The sequence below is a fragment of the Tachysurus vachellii genome, chromosome 14 (genome assembly GCF_030014155.1).
Source record: "Tachysurus vachellii isolate PV-2020 chromosome 14, HZAU_Pvac_v1, whole genome shotgun sequence".
NCBI classification, from domain to species: domain Eukaryota; kingdom Metazoa; phylum Chordata; class Actinopteri; order Siluriformes; family Bagridae; genus Tachysurus; species Tachysurus vachellii.
In genome coordinates, this window is record NC_083473.1 from 17,753,383 (window position 1) to 17,774,504 (window position 21,122).

At 41.3% G+C, this 21,122-nt stretch overlaps 2 long non-coding RNA genes across 2 annotated transcripts in view; both read right to left on the bottom strand.

The window, feature by feature from the left end:
• Nucleotides 1–918, bottom strand: part of LOC132856760 (uncharacterized) — a 53,027-nt gene extending 52,109 nt beyond the window's left edge. Inside the window, exon 1 of the long non-coding RNA XR_009649453.1 lies at nt 870–918. This is a non-coding gene — a long non-coding RNA (uncharacterized LOC132856760). The remainder of the gene's footprint in view (nt 1–869) is intronic.
• A 20-nt stretch (nt 919–938) lies between these two features.
• LOC132856761 (uncharacterized) lies at nt 939–19,987 on the bottom strand. Its single transcript, XR_009649454.1, has 3 exons — nt 19,952–19,987; nt 1,290–1,383; nt 939–1,007 (listed from the first exon to the last, which is right to left on the bottom strand). It is a non-coding gene; the product is annotated as an uncharacterized LOC132856761 (long non-coding RNA).
• Nucleotides 19,988–21,122: the final 1,135 nt, after the last annotated feature.

Genomic DNA, 21,122 nt, shown 5'->3' on the forward strand with positions numbered 1-21,122 from the left:
TTATAAGAATTTTACATTAGCGCTATGACAAAGCTGAGATCGTAGAAATGAAAGAAACACCCAAGATAATGAACTTAAAACCCAGTCAGAGATCAATAAAATGAAAGCAGTATCCATCCTGGCTCCCTTTTTTTTTGACTCTCAGGCTTAAGTATCAACATGGCCTTCAGTGTCCTCTAACCAAGACAAAATTAAAGCTTTAAATGACTACGCTAACAACGGTAACATGCTCTTTAATTAAAGGCCCTGAGCGCATCACTACCATGCTTATCCCATGTTGCAGTGACCCCCTTTAAGCCCAAGTCATTTACTGAGAGACATGTATCCTCTCCAACATCATTAGTGTGTTTTGCCTTGACCTCTATGAGCGAAATTTCTCCGTAATTATCCTTTTTAATTGTACTGCTTGTTGATGTGGTGTCTAATCTGTGCGGTTTAATCCTCAGACTGGCTGCTTTATTTCCCTGATGAAAACATGGCTAGTTTAGCGGCATCTTGTTCTCCTGCCCACATCAGAGTGACTTCGGGGATTTTGTAAGCAACAGCCTTTCATCATTAAAGATGGCAAACACTGCTGTTTTTTTTTTTCTCCCCCCGATTGCCTTTTAGTCAGGGACAGCGCTGAGGAATTAAGAGGAAGCACATTTTCCTCCCTGTTTTTAACTCTCTCTGTCTTACTGTGGAATAAATGATGAGCAAGCCAGTGAGCTGCTGCTTTGGTGCATGTGTAATTATCGAGCTCCTTTCTGAGTCCTTAATTAAAAAGTAGGGTGATAAGCCGTCCGCAGTCGCAGGCATCGGTCATCATTAAAGCAGCTCTTGTGAATGTGACAAGCAGATGATACCAATGATATAAAACTTAGCCTTACCTTAATAAAAGGCAGGGGGGGATTAAAGGATCTTGCATACTGTAGTTACTTTTAGCTTGGACTCTAAGAGGGGTTAAGTGGTCCTGGTAATTAGAGAGGAGTGAAGACGGTGTTCTCCAAAAAGCCTGCTGTGTGTCTCTGAGCGTATAAAAAGAAACACACACACACATTCTGAGCCCCAAAGGTCAGTGCATATCATCTTTAACTCTAGCAGTGTTTCAGTAAACATAATGTGGGATAGAAGTCTAATTGGACTTTTTGAATGAAGTAAAAAGAAATATTTCTTTTTTTAAGTTATTTGAATTTTTAGGTGCAAGATGTACGGCAAGTAACGCAAGAATCACACGTAAATCCAAGTGACTTAAGGAAGGAATATTTAATTATTACTTGCCATACATTTTACAGAGACAGTTATCTCACCTCCAGGTTCTCCAGTTTTCTCCTCCCCAAATCCAGACATGCCTTGTAAGCTGATTGGCATCTTTAAATTCTATACTTCAGGATCATCACAAGCCTGTGTAGGATAAGCGCTACAGAAATTTAATGGATGGATGGATACAACAGTTACATAGAAAAGATATTTTATCTCACAGTAATAGTTATTACACAACACTAATAATAGCAGTAATTTCATTACTTGAGACAGGAACCTGATCTTAATTATGGACTAATGATTCGATATAGACATTCAATATGTGGTAAGACGGTCGGTGCAGTGGCTAACTGGCAGAAAAAGTAATGGAGACTCCAGAAAAGAAACTCTAGAAAAGTCCAAGAAAAAATCTCATATAATTGAGCCACCATTTTCAAACAGGTGTGACAGAAGCCAAGGCAAAATCTCCATTGAAAATCAAAATTGAACCAATAAATAAATAATAAAAAAAAACCTATTGAAAGTACAACTCAACACATAACAAAAAATAAATTACAACGGGGAATAAATAGATGCGTGGCTACTGTTCAAACCTCTAATAAGACCTCAGGGTGGAAACTGTCTGTATCTATCTGTCTGTGTCTGTGTCTCTCTCTGTGTGTGTGTGTCTGTCTCTCTGTGTGTGTGTGTGTCTGTGTGAACTATGTGTGCTACATCACACAATACATTACATTTATAGGTGCAGTTAGACTTACAGAAGTATTTTATAGCTTCAGTACTTCATATGTCCAAAAGAAAAACACCCAAACACTGTGGCTATCAAGTTGAAACTTACTAATTCAGACGAACAACAGCTGGACTATGGAACGGTTTCTCTCTTCACCTACTTATTTATCAATGCTAGAGGCTTAAAGAAGGTTTTATTTTCATGTCCAGGGGAAAATAAGTAATTAAATGCTTGAATGAGCCTGTAGCCACTTCTATTACAGCCCTGTTGGTAAAATCAGAACCTGAAGGTCAAGGTTTAATGAAGTCCGTGTGAAGATAAATACAGACTGCATCAGAGCTATTCTTACATCATCCCAGACCTTCCTTGAATGTGTCCTTGTTCAGTGATGGTTAATGTTTTATTACGATATTTAGAATATTTTTTACTTTTAATAAGTTGTAAGAATTCACAAATCTGATCAGAAGGTGTCTGTGTAACAGCACGTCTCGGGCTCTAGTTCTGACTAACGCAAAAGTTTATGAAAAGATTATTTATTTATTTATTTATTTATTTATTTATTATTATTTGTTTCTGTAGTAACAAGTCATACATAAGGACTTGCGGGGAGACTCTGTACATGATATAAGACTAATAATAAACAGATTAAAATCAATGTTGATGCTTAACACACTTAAACCTATGGATACGAGGTCGTTATTTTTATGCCATTTGTTAAGTCAAGTCAAGAAGTTTTTATTGTCATTTTAACCATATATAGCTGTTGCAGTACACAGTGAACAGATACAACATTGAGGGAGATGTGCCTTTCTCAGCCTTCGTAGGAAGTAGAGACACTGCTGGGCTTTCTTGGTAATGGAGCTGGTGTTGAGTGACCAGGTGAGGTTCTCCTCTAGATGAACACCAAAAAACGATCTCTACCGATGATCCATGGATGTTCAGCGGAGAGTGGTCGCTCTGTGCCAGACGGCCTTGTCCAAAGCAGCTGACATTTAGCTGGGGTTCAAACGCACAAACATCTAATCAGTAGCCCAAACACCTTAAACACTGAGCCACCACTTTACACTTTTAACATTTATGGAGGGAGTCTCAGGTCCTTTGGAAAGACTTCAGCAGGCCAGAGGATGCTTTTTCTCAGAGAGAGAGAGAGAGAGAGAGGGAGAGAGAGAGAGAGAGATCAGGACCTAACTTGTTCACATAATTGACTCTTCCCACCATGCAGTTTTATAGCAGTGTGTTATGACAATCACCACCCTTAACTGTCCTGTATTATTCTCTTTCATTCATTCATTCATTCATCATCTACCGCTTATCCGAACTACCTCAGGTCACAGGGAGCCTGTGCCTATCTCAGGCGTCATCGGGCATCAAGGCAGGATACACCCTGGACGGAGTGCCAACCCATCGCAGGGCACACACACTCTCATTCACTCACACAATCACACACTAGGGACAATTTTCCAGAGATTCCAATCAACCTACCATGCATGTCTTTTGACCGGGGGAGGAAACCGGAGTACCCGGAGGAAACCCCCAAGGCACGGGGAGAACATGCAAACTCCAGACACACAAGGTGGAGGCGGGAATCGAACCCTGACTGTATTATTCTCTAATTAAAATAAATATTTATTATAATTGTGTCATGTCAACCCTGGAAACCTGCATTAGGAACACAGATTGGCCTACAAACATGGCCGTTAACAACCAACAGGATCTCTGATCACATCCACACTAGATAAGGACTCACTTCATACTGTACATTGGACATTGAAGGGTTTTGTATCTTCAGCACCAAGCATTTGTTCTGCGCTAGTGGTCATGGTCACGGGTATGATTCTGGTTTCTATCGTAGATTATCGTTGTCTCCGCTGCCTTTACATCACATTACTCGGAGCGGGATTTGAAACAGCACAAATAAAACGGATGGACTAATTAATATGCATCATGTTCATTAAAATCTATTTATAGTGGCTATTAAATGTTGGCTTACTCATTAAGTACCAATGACTCATCACAGATTCATGTTTCAAAAAACAAAAAAAAACCTCCTGGATTTTCCTCCTGCTGCTTACACGGAAACTGTCTTAAAGCTGAATTGTCAGTCACATGTGTGGGTAAACCCCAGAGTCAGTGCGATTACCACCTCAGAGAGCAGGAATGAGTTTATAATACACACCAGAGCAGATCATTAATGAGGTCTAGAATCCAGAGCCTCAGTAACTGCAAGCAACTTAAACAGATAAATGGAGTTGTGCAGCACTGAATCTAAAACTGCAGAACTAAAGCAGATCTAAAAGTATTCTGAGAATGAAAATCTGCATTTTGTTCATGTGTAAATGTAAATATAGAGATATAAAGATTAGTTTAACAGAATTCATCTATATGGTTTACTAATGATGATGCTGCAGTGCAGCACTCTTTCTTCATTGATTGCTGTGATATAAGATTTTTATTGCATAGATTTTCATTATACTGTAACTAAATAACAAGACCGACACAACCAACACAGCCTGCATCAACTAAACACCACCACCACCACCACCTCCGGCCAACTGAACACCACCACCAACACAACCTACACCAGCTAAACACCACCACCAATACCAACGCAACCTCCGGCCAACTTTACACCACCACAACCAACGCAACCTCCGGCCAACTTTACACCACCACAACCAACGCAACCTCCGGCCAACTTTACACCACCACAACCAACGCAACCTTCGGCCAACTGAACACCACCACCAACAGAACCTGCACCAGCTAAACACCACCACCAATACCAACACAACCTCTGGCCAACTAACCACCACCATAACCACCAACAATCCCTCCGGCCAACTAATCACCACCATAACCACCAACACAACCTCTGGCCAACTAACCACCACCATAACCACCAACACAACCTCTGGCCAACTAACCACCACCATAACAACCAACACAACCTCTGGCCAACTAACCACCACCATAACCACCAACACAACCACAACCTGCATCAAATAAACACCACCAACATCAATAATAATAAGAATTATCTAAAACCACATTCGAGATTAAAGGCAGAGGTTACATACAGACCCATTTTTTTTGTTCTACATCATAAGCCAAGACATTATAGGTCTAAATAACACTTTTCTTTTCATACAATTATCTTGAAGATGAAAGTGACCTTGTTAAGTAACCTGCACTGATGTTTGATAGATCACAGAATAATAACATTTACATGAGTCTCACTAGACTATCAAAGTGACTCAAAATGCTGACGGTGTTGTGGTTGTAATTTGAAGGGTAGAGTTTGTGTAGCGGTCAGTGGAATTAAGCTTGACTGAGAGGACAGTGGTGGACAGAGTGATTCAGAGGAAGAGGAGGCCAAGGCTCATGGGTCAGGTTTCAATTACTGCACTGTACTAATAAGACCTCAGGGTGGAAAGACCTCTCTCTCTCTCTCTCTCTCTCTCTCTCTCTCTCTCTCTCTCTCTCTCTCTCTCTCTCTCATACACACTCAAAAACAACATACTTCTTTGAAAAGCCACTTACAATGCACTGAATATTTTAGATGCCCAATGATTTTGCTTCTAAACATGACTGAACCTTTTTAAAGCAGTGATTTGCATAAAATATCTAGTAACTAAGCTTCTCAAAAAAAAAAAAAAAAAAAGTTGCCAAAATATTCGCATGGATTATTCAGCCCCAGTCTACAAACAGAGCTTGTACTGTAGATAGCAAGTTTTATTCAAATCTCCACATATCATTTTAAAAATGTAAACATTTAGGTTTCATCTACATTTCATTTATAAATTGTCATGACTGACACTTGAAATGACTTGAAATGTAGGCAAAATTGTATTTTTGAATTAATACAGCAGGCCTCTACTCACACTCAAACACACACAGTTTAGTCTAGCCAATACACCTGCCAACATGTTTACGGGAAGGTGTAAAAAAAAAAAAAACTAGAGCCAAAATGAACACAGGTTTTAAAGCCTGTTTAGCAGAGGAGCATGGTTTATGCTTTAGTGCAGTTTATCAGGAGGAGAGATTTTGCAAAGGAGTAAGTGGGATGACGGTTAACTATTATATAACCGTGTTCTCTCTCTGTGTGATGAGCAGGTAGCTGTTTGTTTACATGTATTGCAAACCGTGGCTCAAATCCCTGCTTTGCAAAAAAAACAGTTTGACTTGAATTCAAGTGGGATTATTTCTTTTTTTTTTTTTTAATAACTGCAGCCATTTAAAGATAAAAAGCAATATTTTGTTGAATTGGTTTTATACACTATACACTAAACGTACCACTGAAAGGTCTAATTTTTCTTTTTTCTTTTCTTAGGAGGTTCTCCAGGCTCACAGCAGTTTTCAGGAAAGACCACATTGAAATATTCCTATATTACTATTTTATTGCAAATTTGCATTCAAAGTTTATTCCTTACATACATTAAAATGTGTTTTACAATTGTCTGTATTATAAAACGAGTCAAAATCTAAATGGCTAAAATGTGTGTTTCCAAAGTGTGTTTGAACAAGGAAGTAGGCATTGTGTTATGAGACCAGGTAAGTTAAGGCTTTAGGTGTTCTCCTGGTTGAGGGCCCGAACGGCGCTGGGGAAGAAGCTCCTCCTCATTCTCTATGGGATTACACACTACCTGAGATCACATCATTCTGAGCTCTTTATTTAGTCTGCAGTAAAAGACCGGGGATTCCGAGGAAGAGATACAAGGATTCCGCCTGACAACGACGATATATATGTATATGTATATATATATATATATATATATACATACACACGTGTATATATATATAAGGACTCTGCCCGGACTCTGGCCACGTGCATCTGTTTATGTTTCTCGTCACGTGTCTGCCCCGCCTTCGTCTGCTCCTCCCTGTCATCACACCTGATCCTTATTGTGTCATTGTCTTCTTGTATTTAACTGTGCCGCATTGCTTCGTTGCTTACTCTGTTTTCCGGCGTTACAGAAGATGCCGCCACATGAGGACCCAGCGGGATAGCAGCTACTTGGACCGGCTGACTGGGAGTACTTTTTTCGTGTTTTGTTTTCCCTCCCGCCCTCCCTTTCCTGGACTTTGGGGGTGGATCTGGCCGGGGTGCGTCTGGGGTTGTGCTCGGCCCTTCAGCTCGGCTGTGGACGTCGCTCGGCCCTTCAGCTCGGCTGTGGACGTCGCTCGGCCCTTCAGCTCGGCTGTGGACGTCGCTCGGCCCTTCAGCTCGGCTGTGGACGTCGCTCGGCCCCTCAGCTCGGCTGTGGACGTCGCTCGGCCCTTCAGCTCGGCTGTGGACGTCGCTCGGCCCCTCAGCTCGGCTGTGGACGTCGCTCGGCCCTTCAGCTCGGCTGTGGACGTCGCTCGGTCCTCTCTGGCTGCGCCGCCGTGTGCCTTGCTCCCCCCACCTGCCTCGCCGTGTGCCTTGCTTCCCCCACCTGCCTCGCCGTGTGCCTTGCTTCCCCCACCTGCCTCGCCGTGTGCCTTGCTTCCCCCACCTGCCTCGCCGTGTGCCTTGCTTCCCCCACCTGCCTCGCCGTGTGCCTTGCTCCCCCCTCCCGGGCCCGTCGGGACTGCCTGGACGGATTGGCGCGTCGGGAGCCGCGCCTTGGGGGGGGCTCTGTAAGGACTCTGCCCGGACTCTGGCCATGTGCATCTGTTTATGTTTCTCGTCACGTGTCTGCCCCGCCTTCGTCTGCTCCTCCCTGTCATCACACCTGATGTGTGTGTGTGTGTGTGTATATATATATATCACATATATATATATAGCGTGATATATATATATGTGTGTGTGTATATATATATATGTGTATATATATATATATATATATATATATATATATATATATATATATATATATACGTGTATATACATATATACATGTGTGTGTGTGTATATACATATATACGTGTATGTATATACGTGTATATACATATATACATGTGTGTGTATATATATATATATATAGAGAGAGAGTTTGTGTCTGAAATTCCAATCTATTGTTAAAACTCACTATTTTAATGTACTTTCTAGTTTAAAAGAAATGCAGGGTGGGAAGCTCAGTCCCATCGGCCTGCTCCCGAGGACATCTCCTGTGTGACTGCTGTCTTAATCACCATATGCAAATCGTGTAATTAACACAGTGCAGCCTTCTACAGATTACATCTTAAACACATGAATCGAAAGCCTCTGCAGAAGGACGTATCTGTAGAGGGTTATAGTCTGCTGACATGGTAAACAAACAGTGACTCAGCGTGATTCGCGTTAGTAAACGCCAGCATGTTTCATGGTCTGTACTTTACAAGAAAAATATTTAACCAAAACACAGTTTATTTATTTAAATATGTATTTATTTTTTTTGGAAAATATGAATTTATTTATTCTGGATTCTTGCACAAAAGTAATTGTAAAAAATCGGTTCTGCTTATCTGTACATAGCACACATGCACACAGAGATTCTAACATTCTGAGCAGGATGTAAGCCACAAGTCAGGATTTTAAACCTCAGATGTAACTACAGACCTAAGCAACATTGAAAGAGACCACATTTTAATCGGAAACACTTAGATCAAAGCCTGAATTTTTATTTTTAAGGAATATTATAAGCATCTGCACAACTATTGTTCATTTTAGTTTTTTACAGCGGAGCCTGTTGCAGTAACGCAAACTTTGGCGTTATTTTATTAAATCAGCAATTCAAAATTCCACTATCATGGAGCTGCAATTTTTCCTGGGGTTTATGAATTTCTTTTGGAGCTATAGCACAATTGCCACCAATCTGACCTCACTACTAAAGGGGAGACCTAGAAAACTCTTATGGAACGAGACAGCACAAGAGCCTTTGAGGACCTTGAGTGATTAACCACCACACCACCCTTATCTCAAGACACCCCGATCCCGACTGGTCCTTCGTTGTAGATCTTAAAGCCTTAAATTGTGACATAGGGGTGATGCTATCACAAGGTCATGGCACTCCAGGTAAACTCTTCCATTGTGCGGATGTTTAACGTAAATTGACACCCGTGGAGGTAATGAAGATGTGGGCAATAAAGTACTGCTGTCAGTTGAGGCCATGTTGGAAGAATGGAGACATTGGCTCAAGGGGCATGACACCCATTACAAGTTTTTATAGATCATTTGGAAAACTTACATCACAAGACACAACATACATCAAAAGCATCAACATGCTCTGTCCATACGTCACGACCCCTGTAATGTTCCATCCTACTCTGAACAAATACTTCTCCGGTCAGCCATCCTTGCTCTTGTCCGATGAGAAATAACGGAGGAGATCCAGCCTGCTCAACAAACAGAGTCTCCATCACCATTGTGTCCTCCCATAAAACAGTATGCTCCTCAGTGACTGCGCCAAAGAGCCATCCAGTGGATCCATGACAGCCCCAGCTCAGGTAACCCATAGATTCATCAAACCACTACACTTGTCCAAAACAACTTCTGGTGGCCTTCTCTCCAGCCGTTGCCCACACCCCAATTAGTCCAACTTAGCAGTGGAGTTTGTGAGCGACCTGCCCAACTCCATAAACCCTGCACGATGTTCTGAACCATGATAGCTTTGTACATGGGTTGATTCCTTGTTTAGCCTAGAAACATCTTTGCAATTACAGTAGCTGAAAAGTGCTAATCAGATTTTGAAATGAAGCAGAGATGCTAAATTTTACAGGTTGTTGCCCCCCAGGACTGGAGTCTGTCACCACTCTCACTCATTTTCTACCGCTTATCCGAACTACCTCGGGTCACGGGGAGCCTGTGCCTATCTCAGGCATCATCGAGCATCAAGCTAGGATACACCCTGGACAGAGTGCCAACCCATCGCAGGGCACACACACACTCTCATTCACTCACGCAATCACACACTACGGACAATTTTCCAGAGATGCCAATCAACCTACCATGCATGTCTTTGGACCAGGGGAGGAAACCGGAGTACCTGGAGGAAACCCCAAGGAGGCGGGAGAGTCTGTCACCAGTTCTTAAATATTTAATTTCCAGTATTTAGCAGACAGCCTTATCCAGTGCAACTTACATTTTTATCCCATTTATATACAACTGAGCAATTGAGTGTTAAGGGCATTGCTCAGGGGCCCAGCAGTGGCAGCCAGGTGGACGTGCGAATCGATCTCACAACTTTCCGAATGGTAGTTCAGCACCTTAACCGTATCCCATATCCCTATATCAAATATACAACTCTGAAGTAAGTCTATTCCATTCTAATTACATGAAGTAGATTCCTATGTGATTGGCATCTCTGGAAAATTGTCCATAGTGTGTGATTGCGTGAGTGAATGAGAGTGAGTGAGTGTGTGTGCCCTGCGATGGGTTGGCACTCCGTCCAGGGTGTATCCTGCCTTGATGCCCGATGACGCCTGAGATAGGCACAGGCTCCCAGTGACCCGAGGTAGTTCGGATAAGCGGTAGAAAATGAGTGAGAGAGATTCCTATGTACCACTGATCACAAACATTCTTAACTCTGGTTGGTTGTGTCCATGTAGATCAGTGAATGTCTTTGTCACGTCTCACTCCACAGTGGCGTTAATATGAAGGTCATATGAAAGACACACAGGACGAATTTGTAGTGTTTTATCAGTATATCTGTTTTTCTCTAGAATACTTGGAGTGATCTATTCAAAGTTCCAGATAAACAAAAAACAGTAGATGTTTGTGTCTTCAGAGTAAATGGTGATATCAAACCCCTTTTCTGCTCTGTGATTCAGCTCAAATTTATCTACATCCACTAAAATTCACTAAGATTCTAAACAGAGGGACAAACACGTCCCACACTGAAAGACAACATGAGTCTTGACTCGTTTTAGATCAGACTCACAGACAGAACATCATTCATTACTTTTAAAAAGTTCCCAGTTCACTTCCATTCCGCATGCATGCTGGAACGCTGGCGTACTGGGAAAAAGGGTTAATGAGAGAGTTTGATGCTTGGTCCTTTAGTTGTATTATAAGAAATGAATTATGATTAAGGTACTGTATTTAGCTGAGAGTTACAGAACCTGAGTACTAAATCGAGATTTTCACATGCTATAAATAGTGAACAAATATGCAAATCAGGCTCAGTGGCGGGATCTCTCACCTTCTCGTTTCCTCTATCTTTCACCTGCCGCAGACACTTCCTACCATCTGCCTACAAATCGAGTAAAGAACAGGCAAAAATAAACAGATGAGACAAACACACATAAGTCACTGCAGGCTCAGAATGGCTCGCAGGTTTGGGAAGCAGTGTTGCTCTTTAATATTCTGCTGCAGCGAGTATCAGAATGTCTCAGTGAAAGGGCATTAATTATTAAACCCTTGTACTCTGAAAGCCACACTGAGGTCAGATATTAACCTTTCTTACCTTTTGTAGAGATCTTCTGCATATTTGTTTGCTTGAAAAATTTGCAGGACCTTTTTCGTTGCCATATCAATACAACTTTCATGGCATCATTTCATTTCTCTCAGATTTTCAGTTTCATGGATATTATAAAGTTCAGTACATGCAGAAGAGTTCAGCAACACAATATTCTGTAATCTGATAGTAAATAAACTGTCGAGTTAATTATGTGATGAAGCAGACAGACACAGTATCCAGCTGGAGGAGTATAATTAAAATATTAAATGTCAATCCATTTTTCTATCTTTCTTTATTTTTGTTCAGTTTCAGTGACGGATTCAAATGCAGCACATGATTCTGCTGATACTTCAATCAAGGTGTCACGAATTTATTTAATATCTACAATTAGCATTTCCCAGAACTTCTTATGGATTTTACAGAATGGCCTCCAGGTGGTCCAGCGGCAGGATCCGGTGCCCTCATGGGCAGGGCGCTAACACAGCCACTGAAGAGTTAACGCTCAGTGCCAGTCCCGAGCCCAGATAAAAATGGGAGGGTTGCATCAGGAAGGGCATAAAGCCTGTGCCAAATCTAATATTCGGACCACGTGATCCGCTCTGGCGACCCCAAACAGGAAGCAGCCGAAGGAAAATTCTTAAGGATTTTACAGAATGATCAATCAACATTATTAAATATGAAGTATTGATAATATAAAGAATCTCCAATGGACTGCACAACTTGCACAATTAAAGGTCGTTCAGTTTCAACAAATGTAATGTAGACATTAAAGGTAGGGTCTCCGATTTTTGAAAGCCATTGTTGACATCAAAACAAACACGCCCCTAAACCAAATGGGTCCCGCCCCTGTATTGATAGCTCCGCCCACACATACAGTACGTACGCAACCCAGTCAACTAATGGAAAGAAATGTATCTTTATCATAGCTGAAGGGAAGAACAATACGATTGCAGATAAACAAACAAGCAAAAATCACACACAAGCATAATCATGCAAAGGACGGCATACGTAACGTTCTATGTAACAAAGCAAAACCAACGTTACTCACCTATCAAGAAGGAAAAAAGCGCCTCGGCGTCTTAAGTAAAGTTGGCGCATATTCACACATTAGAGTTTCCCGAGTCAATAACTCCTGAGCTAAACGCTGTTACTACACAAAACGTTGGTTGTAGCTGCGTCTCTACATTACTACGATAGAAAAGAGGTGTTATTTGTGTAGTAACAGCGTTTAGCTCAGGAGTTATTGACTCAGGAAACTCCAATCTGTGAATATGCGCCAACTTCCTGCTCCTTCAGTTCTCTCCAGCGCTGGAAAGCTGATCCTATATTAACACGTCCTACTTCTTGCCTTATCGTAAGCCTTTCTTCGCTTTCTTTCTTTGTTTTTTATCCTCCATGTCAATGTTAAAACTGCTTTCTGCTAATGTCACACATGCGCACTGAACACTCTCTCCGCCGCATATTGACAAGACCCGCCCCTTTCTGCTCATTGGCTACACGTTTGTTTTGTTTTTTGTTTAGTTTTCTGAAGCATTTCTCAAAAATCAGAGAAGAAACAAAATTGTACATTAACAAAATGTGTACGCAATGGCTGCGTTTTTTTTTTCCTTCCTCAGTGCACATACTCACACATATTTGGTGACTGATGAGCTGCCTGTATTACATGATCTTATTGTATTTTTCAGCTGATGGCACACACTGCAGGCTGGAAAATGTAGCAGATCGTGCACACATCAACAGAAAATGATCTCTCTATTCTATGGTAATCCTGAAGAATCTGAGAGATCGAGAGAGATAGAGAATATGGCTTTAGGATTACCATAGCATGGAGCAGAGCTATTTATATATTGATATTTGGTTTCAAATGTATCTCTGCAGATATACAGCCTCGTAGCTCATGACTTACCCATGCTTGGGAGACAGAGTGTACTCCTCTTCATGATCGGATGGTTCTTTCTCCTGACAGCTAAAACATACAGTACCATGAGTTCAGTCTCTGCAAATGGTTTCAGACTTTTGAGTGATCAAAGTGCTTAGACAAGGCTTCTCTGCTGTCACTTGAAGCAGTCCTCAAAGCGAGCACACAGACCGACATGGGAGCTGGACGTCTCTCTTTAAGGTGTGTGTCAACCGAGCATGGCACCCAGAGGACAGGCTTTTGTTTTGCTGCCTGTCTCTGCTGCCTGATTAATAATAGATGTAAGACTCATGAACTCGTGCAGGGCTCATCTGTCCAAAGTGATCGCAAAAACATGGTATGTTTAAGGTGTTGGGTTACTGATCACAAGGTTGTGTCAGGAAATGGGGTGTCTTTGTGATAAAATCAGACTCAAATGCAGGGATTACCTAAAAAGAAGGTTTATGAAGAAAAACACATGGGGAAAACACTGGGGAAGACAAAGGAGACATAATAGCAAACCAAAGACACAAACACAAAAACTAAGAAAACAACACACAAGACAACCGGTATAAATAGGGAGGACAATAATAGAGACATAAGGGCAGGGCTAACACACTCACTCACTCACTCATTTTCTACCGCTTATCTGAACTACCTCGGGTCACGGGGAGCCTCAGGCGTCATCGGGCATCAAGGCAGGATACACCCTGGACGGAGTGCCAACCCATCGCAGGGCTCACACACACACACTCTCATTCACTCACGCAATCACACACTACGGACAATTTTCCAGAGATGCCAATCAACCTACCATGCATGTCTTTGGACCGGGGGAGGAACCCGGAGTACCCGGAGGAAACCCCCGAGGCACCGGGAGAACATGCAAACTCCACACACACAAGGCGGAGGCGGGAATCGAACCCCCAACCCTGGAGGTGTGAGGCGAACGTGCTAACCTCTAAGTCACCGTGCCCCCAGGCTAACACACCTGAACACAAAAAATGGCCTGTCAGAATGTCCCCCTAGTGTCCAGGCAGGGAATAATCCCAGCCATTCCTGACAGGTTGCAGTTTGAATATCAAGTCTACTAAGCTGCCGGCACAAGTGGGCCCCTGAGCAAGGCCCTTAACAACCACAATTACTTATGTGCATAAAATCTTTCCAACACAAACAGTACGAGGAATAACATGAATGAGAGATGAACAGCAGGGCGGTTTAACTCAGTGAACATGCAGCCGCACTCCCTCATTCGACCACACTGGAGTTACTCATTACAGCTGTGTGCGCTGATAAGCAGTGCAGCCTCAGGGAGACAAACATGGTGGAGACCTGCCAAAAAATGAACAAAACACCGGTGACACTCTTAGCCAGAGCATTTCAAATGTTGATGATTAAGGTGGCTCAAGGCAGGAAGTGAGTAAAAGGACAATGAGAAGGTATAACAGAGCATATTGTATAGCATGAGATGCATTAAGATGCTTCTCTCTCTAGAGTTCTTTCTCAGTCTGGGCAAAATAATGAAAATAATCTTGGGCTTGAGCTTCTGAATAGATTTATGGAGAAAAAAAAGGGTATTTATAAAGAATGAGAGCTATTGTAAACATTTCCTAATGTTATCTTATTGCACTACTTTATCTTTGTGTCTCACTCACAGCTCCATTATTAGAAGAGATGAGGTAATTCTCTCTCTCTCTCTCTCTCTCTCTCTCTCACACACACACACACACACACACACACACACACTAGCTATTTATTACAATTAATTAAGATGAATCTAATCTTATTTCACTACCTCATCTGTGTAAAAGCGGATTTAAAGCAGTTCTTGATCTCAAGACCTGTATATAAAGTAGCTAAGAAAAATTAAGTTATTTCTTATTGTTAATGTCAAACTTAAAATGTCAATTTTACAGTGTGTGGAGGCAACTGACCGGAGAACCTTAATGTTGTGCATTTAAAATAAAATAGACAAAATTAAAAACCATAGCAAGTGAAAACATCTAAATTTTCTTGCACTATTGGCTGGCTATTTATATATATATTTATTTAACAAATACATGCTTAAAATGTACAAAGTTTTCACCAATAAACTATTTAAAAAAATAAATAAATAATAAAAAAAGATTTTTTAAATATTAAGAGACAGGTTTAGATACTCACTTTCATTCATTCATTTTCTACCGCTTATCCGAACTACCTCGGGTCACGGGGAGCCTGTGCCTATCTCAGGCGTCATCGGGCATCAAGGCAGGATACACCCTGGACGGAGTGCCAACCCATCACAGGGCACACACACACTCTCATTCACTCACGCAATCACACACTACGGACAATTTTCCAGAGATGCCAATCAACCTACCATGCATGTCTTTGGACTGGGGGAGGAACCCGGAGTACCCGGAGGAAGCCCCGGAGGCACGGGGAGAACATGCAAACTCCACACACACAAGGCGGACGCGGGTATCGAACCCCAACCCTGGAGGTGTGAGGCAAACATGCTGACCACTAAGCCACCGTGCCCCAGGTTTAGACATATTTGCTTTAATGCAATCTTATACCTATTCTTGATATTTTCACTTGATGTCATTTTTTTTTCTGCCCAGTAATAAATCAGGCCAATTCAGACTTATTATAATCTTGGTATCATTAAAGATCTTCAAGATAATAAAGCAAGTCGTTGCCTTGAATTTTTACAGCTAGACATTACAGTAGCTCCTCAGGAATTGAAAAAAGTGACACCAAAAACCTCACACAAATCAGATCTAACCTAGGGAGTGATCTTTCAGACATCTGTCTCCACTCCTGGTCATATATAACGTTACTGCAAGAGTCACAGCGCGGATCTGAGAACCGCTCCTCAGTCCATCTCATCCCAGGCAGACGGGAGAGAGGAGATATGATAACAGATTGTAAAAATGGACAACCGCTGGGCTAAAGGATGATTGAATTGAATGTAATCTCTCCTTGTTGGCATGAAGCAGGGACTGCAGGCTAAAAAATGAAGTCTGCGGCCCCCTGAATGAGCCGGATAGCCTCTGGGCTGAATGACCCTGCCGAATACTGCACCGCAGGTCGTAAAATACTTGGAGGGGCATCATTTCAGTCCAGAATGCTGAGATCAGCTCTATCAGTGCAGAATGTAACACCACCGTTTGACTTGGCAAGCCGTCGGTAAGATGGCCGCGTAATTGAGGTGTCTGCGAGGGGGCAAGGACGACAAAATAAAAGCTGAGGAGATGGAGAAAAAAATTCCCAGCTGCTCAGACTGACCACATATCTATCAGCCTTCTGTGCCAGTTCAACATGAAAGGAACAAATATAGCAAACACGTACTTCTGCTGCAATCAGAGATAATGTCCACATCCAGCAAATTGGTCCGAACAGCTGAAAGTACCTGATGAAGAGGAGAGGCATTTGGAGGGTTTGATTGCTGATTAAAAGTGGGAGAGGGATAAGAGGACTCTATGCAGCCATGTGGCACCCTGCAGTAATTAGCAGCTGTGCCACTGAGCTCAGGTGTACAGGATATGTGCCAAAGTCTCAGCTCTTCTGACTGCATAGCATTTTTTTTTTTTTAAGAACTTGGCAACCACTTTAGTTCAGCTGCACCATGGGGTTATCACAGCACTACCGCTTTAGCCGCAGAAAGTACAGTGGAGTGGAGAGAGTCACTGCTGCCTTGTGGCTAAGGATGTGCCAGTCACTTCTGAACAACTTTTACACACAAATTTAGCTCTGGCTTTAAGACATGGGTGATCTGGATGAGTTGTTGAGCTGTAAAACACCTCAGATTTGAATATTATTAATATTCTTGTTTTTTTTCCCTTTTTTTTCTTTTAAATATCATGATTAATCCATTGTATAGCATAAAACACATAAGGTGACAATGATCCAAAAAAAAGAAATACAGCACTGTATCAAACTGAATACATGTGACTCATTGGCCTAAGGGTCAATTGTGCTTATTTCAAATCGTGTGATTGTAGCAGTACTGTCTCTAATTTAGAAGTGATTCGACCGAGGCTTTTGTTTTGGGGGTATAAAAAATGGTGTCAGTGACATCATAGGGGAACACCTCACCTAGCATTGCCTCATTTCCGGTGCGCTGTGTGAATGCCCACAAGATAAGAGCTGCTTGCTTTGATTGTATGATAGATTTGGTTATGCAGGTTTAATTAAGTGCGCTTGATTTCTAGTGTGGACTGAGGAGCCTAGTGGGATACTTTTTTAGTGACAGCCATTCACGTATGTTGCATGCCATCGAATTCGTTGATTAGCGCAAAATGCTAGCTATAAGGTATGTCATTTTTAATACGTGTGTTTTAATAGCTTAGTTAGCAACTTTTAATCTGCTGTGTTTTGTGCTTACCTACTGTAGATAGTGTGTAGCTAAGAGACAGGTTTCAGGCTTTGGGTTTTGTACGACCATCTTTGAAGTTTGCGATTTGTCCCCTCTGGGGATGAAGAATTGTTATTTTCCCTCTAGTGACTGATCAGCACACGGTGAGCCACGCTGTGGGGTTGTCCGACTAGGCCAGGCTGTTGAATTCCGCCGTACACAATGCTGCGTTGCTCTTCTAAATCTTTCTTTTCTAGTCCGCATGATCGGGGAGCTGGATTGACCAATAATAATGCCCGGTGCTCTAAATTTCTACAATTCGAAAAGCTAAAGGTAAAATGTCAAATTTAAGCTGGGAATGATTCATATCAACGTATTTAGCCACTGAGTCGTCACCATCTTGTGTCTTTTTAATCTTTTTTGGTTGTTTTCCTTTTTTTTCATTTTCTTTCTGGTTTATTTCATTTGTATGAAGAATGAACCCAATTTAATTTGTTAGTCTTTTTTCCTGTTTTATTTGATATTTTGATTTGATTTGTCTTTGGTTTATTTAAGCTTATTTAAGGTGCATTATTTAAGCAACTGCACATGACTGGTTTGGGTGTTTTGTATTGATTTCTTTTGTTAATGGCACATGTTGTGCTGATTAACGTGATATTTTTTATTTTTGAGAGAGTGAACAGTGTGTGCGCTTGTCTGAAACCCAAATTCTTCTTTCCCTTCAGAATTCTTGTGGCCATCTACAGCAAGAGTGTGCCTTTCTGTGTGTTGGTGGTGGTGCTTCTGGCAGCTTCAGTGTTCACAGTGGTGTGTTGTACAGTACGTGATGTGGTGTTGGGGTGCACATACATTTGATGTCCTCTGGCTTATAGTCGCCGGTATCCAATTCTGAAGAGGTACCGGTTGTGATCCCGTTTTTTGTTTTCTGCATCTGAAATGATTTTATGTGCTATTTGAAATAAAGTCTATTTTGGTAATTAACTCCTGTCTGATACCTGATTCAGCTGTAATGAAATCTTTGTGTCTCGTGAACTTGAGGTGAAGGGTGAGTCTGCGGTAGTAGACCCCCGGGACCGCATAGTTGTCTACTTTGGCTAGCTGCCCAGATTTAGGTTATCCCGCCCTTGCTTGGGCAAGTAGAAGAGTGTGAGATTGGGGCTGTTGGGTTATCTATTTGTCTGTTCTCTGTAATGCACAAAAAAGAAAGAAAGGACGAAAGCAGAAATAAAATCTTTGCTTCACAGAAAATGACTGAATCTCCAAACCTTATAGTTGGTGATTACACAATAAAACACTTCACATTGCTTAAAGATGCCCTGCCACACGTATTTCATTGCTTTTGTGGTAATGTCTGAAGTTTACCATGGACTCTAACATTTTTTTGTGGAAAAAATGCCTTGGTTACCTTGTTTCAAGCCATTCTAGTGTGTTATAGAAAGCCTGCAGGAAGACTCAGCTCGATTTGCGCCAGTTCTCATGAATATTCAAATGAGCTATGCTGCTTGGCTCTGATTGGCTAACCGCTAGGATATGAGAGCATGACTATTCATTCACCCAGCGCAATAAGTAGCCTAGGCTAGAGGTAATTTGTTTACAATCACCTTGAATTTCGGCAGAATGGCTTCTTCACAAGCCCGTTGACGTTCAGTCATCCTTGCTGTATAGGAAACTCACTGAGCTACACGAATTCTGGGGGCGCGGTCTCAAGTGTTATAGCTCATGAATAGTAATGAGCTCAGTCACTCTGACATCAGAGTGACCAGCTTTTCCAACTGACCTGATTTCTCCCCTTATCTCCTTATTAAGTGGCTAGAACTGACCGGGGAGGTAGCAGTTCGTTTTCACATTCACGACACAACACAAACACATATGGACCTAATACATATAAAAAAATCCAAGTAAAAACCGTTTTGTGTGGAAGGGCACCTATAAACTTAGAATCTAAAGCTGCCGGAAAAATGTGAATAATCTCAAAGACACAACGATCTTCGTTTCAACTCTCGAGTACTCAAGACGATGGATTATTATAATTTCCATCTTTCAAGACTTTAAAAATGTTTACAAATCGTCATGATGGCTCCAAAATGGTTCGTGTGGTTCAATCGGGTAGATTGTCCACCTTGTGTTATGTTTGTGTAGCGTTGTGTTCTCAATCTAATTCTTATTTTCATGGTTTTTGGTTATTTTGCTTAACGAAAAAATTAAAACTTCTCACCTCCTATTCATGACAATTATTATTCTCTTCCTATATAAAATTCATTGTTTTAAAACAATCCATGTTAAAATAGTAATAATAAGTAAAATAATACAGATTTAACAAAGATCAATTTGCGTCTACATTTTTTAGCTAGGTGTTTAAAAAAAGAATACAAAATATGACTTACCATTTGAGATTATTTATCTTAGACAGTATCTCAGCTCCTCCTGTGTGTTTGTAGAGTTTTAGTCTGGGCTTTAAATTCTTCTAAAAACTTCCAGGACACAAAAAAAAATAAATAAATCTCCTCATAAAAAGCTCACTGAAGTTTTGTACACAGCCCGTGTTTGTGTATGCTGCTCATACCCCATGTTAGAGTCTCGGTGTTGTTTTAACGTTCCTTCTCGAAGAGGTACGATGATGACAGTTAGACTGTGATCTTAATTTCTCGGTGTACTGTCTGCTTGCGTTACGCTGCGTGACAAAAACAAAGAGATCCCGAACAGGAACGAATGGATGATTAAACTACACTTCAATGTGTTGTTCTGCTTTTCACAAAATAAATGATGTATTATTCCTGTACAGCTTTGGTCTCAGTGACTGGGTGAATTTTTGAACTGCAGACATCTTCAGCACCCTGCTATTAATTACTGCACTTTGTCTTCTGGGAGGTAAAAAGATGTTTCTGAAGCACAGATTCACTCACTAATAATCTAATGCATTTTTACTATTCGTTTTATGTTAGCTTGTCATTTGTAAACGGTTGACATAATAGGTTCCTCTAGCAAAATATTTTTTTTTTAAATATCACAGATCCATACATATCTACAGTATACACAAACCGTGCTAAAAGTCTCCGTAATATTGCTTGCATATGTGTAACATATGACTAGACAACATGATGGATTTAATCCCATGGGTTAATGGGTTGAATAATGAGTACGTTTGAATAGAAAGTCACCATCTTACCAGAGTTTGATTAAATCTTCAATAGATAGAGTAGACACGGTCATTCAGACCTCCACTGCTTTGTGCTGCTATCTTAAAGTGGTAGGTGTAGCATTATGAATTGATTAGCATGTTAATCGCTAAATCAAAGATAGACCCTTTGTATAATATGCACAGGACTCTCAAGTTTTGAAGACAGGCAAGCGTGACATCTCCAACCATAAAGTATTTGTTTAATTTCCATTTATTAATTTGTGTGTGTGTGTGTGTGTGTGTGTGTGTGTGTGTGTGTGTGAGAGAGAGAGAGAGAGAGAGAGAGAGAGAGAGATTATGACTGGTGTTGTTTATTGTAAGTGTTTGTTGCCTTTTTGGACTCCTTTATCATTTGTAATGTTGCTCCCATTTAAAAC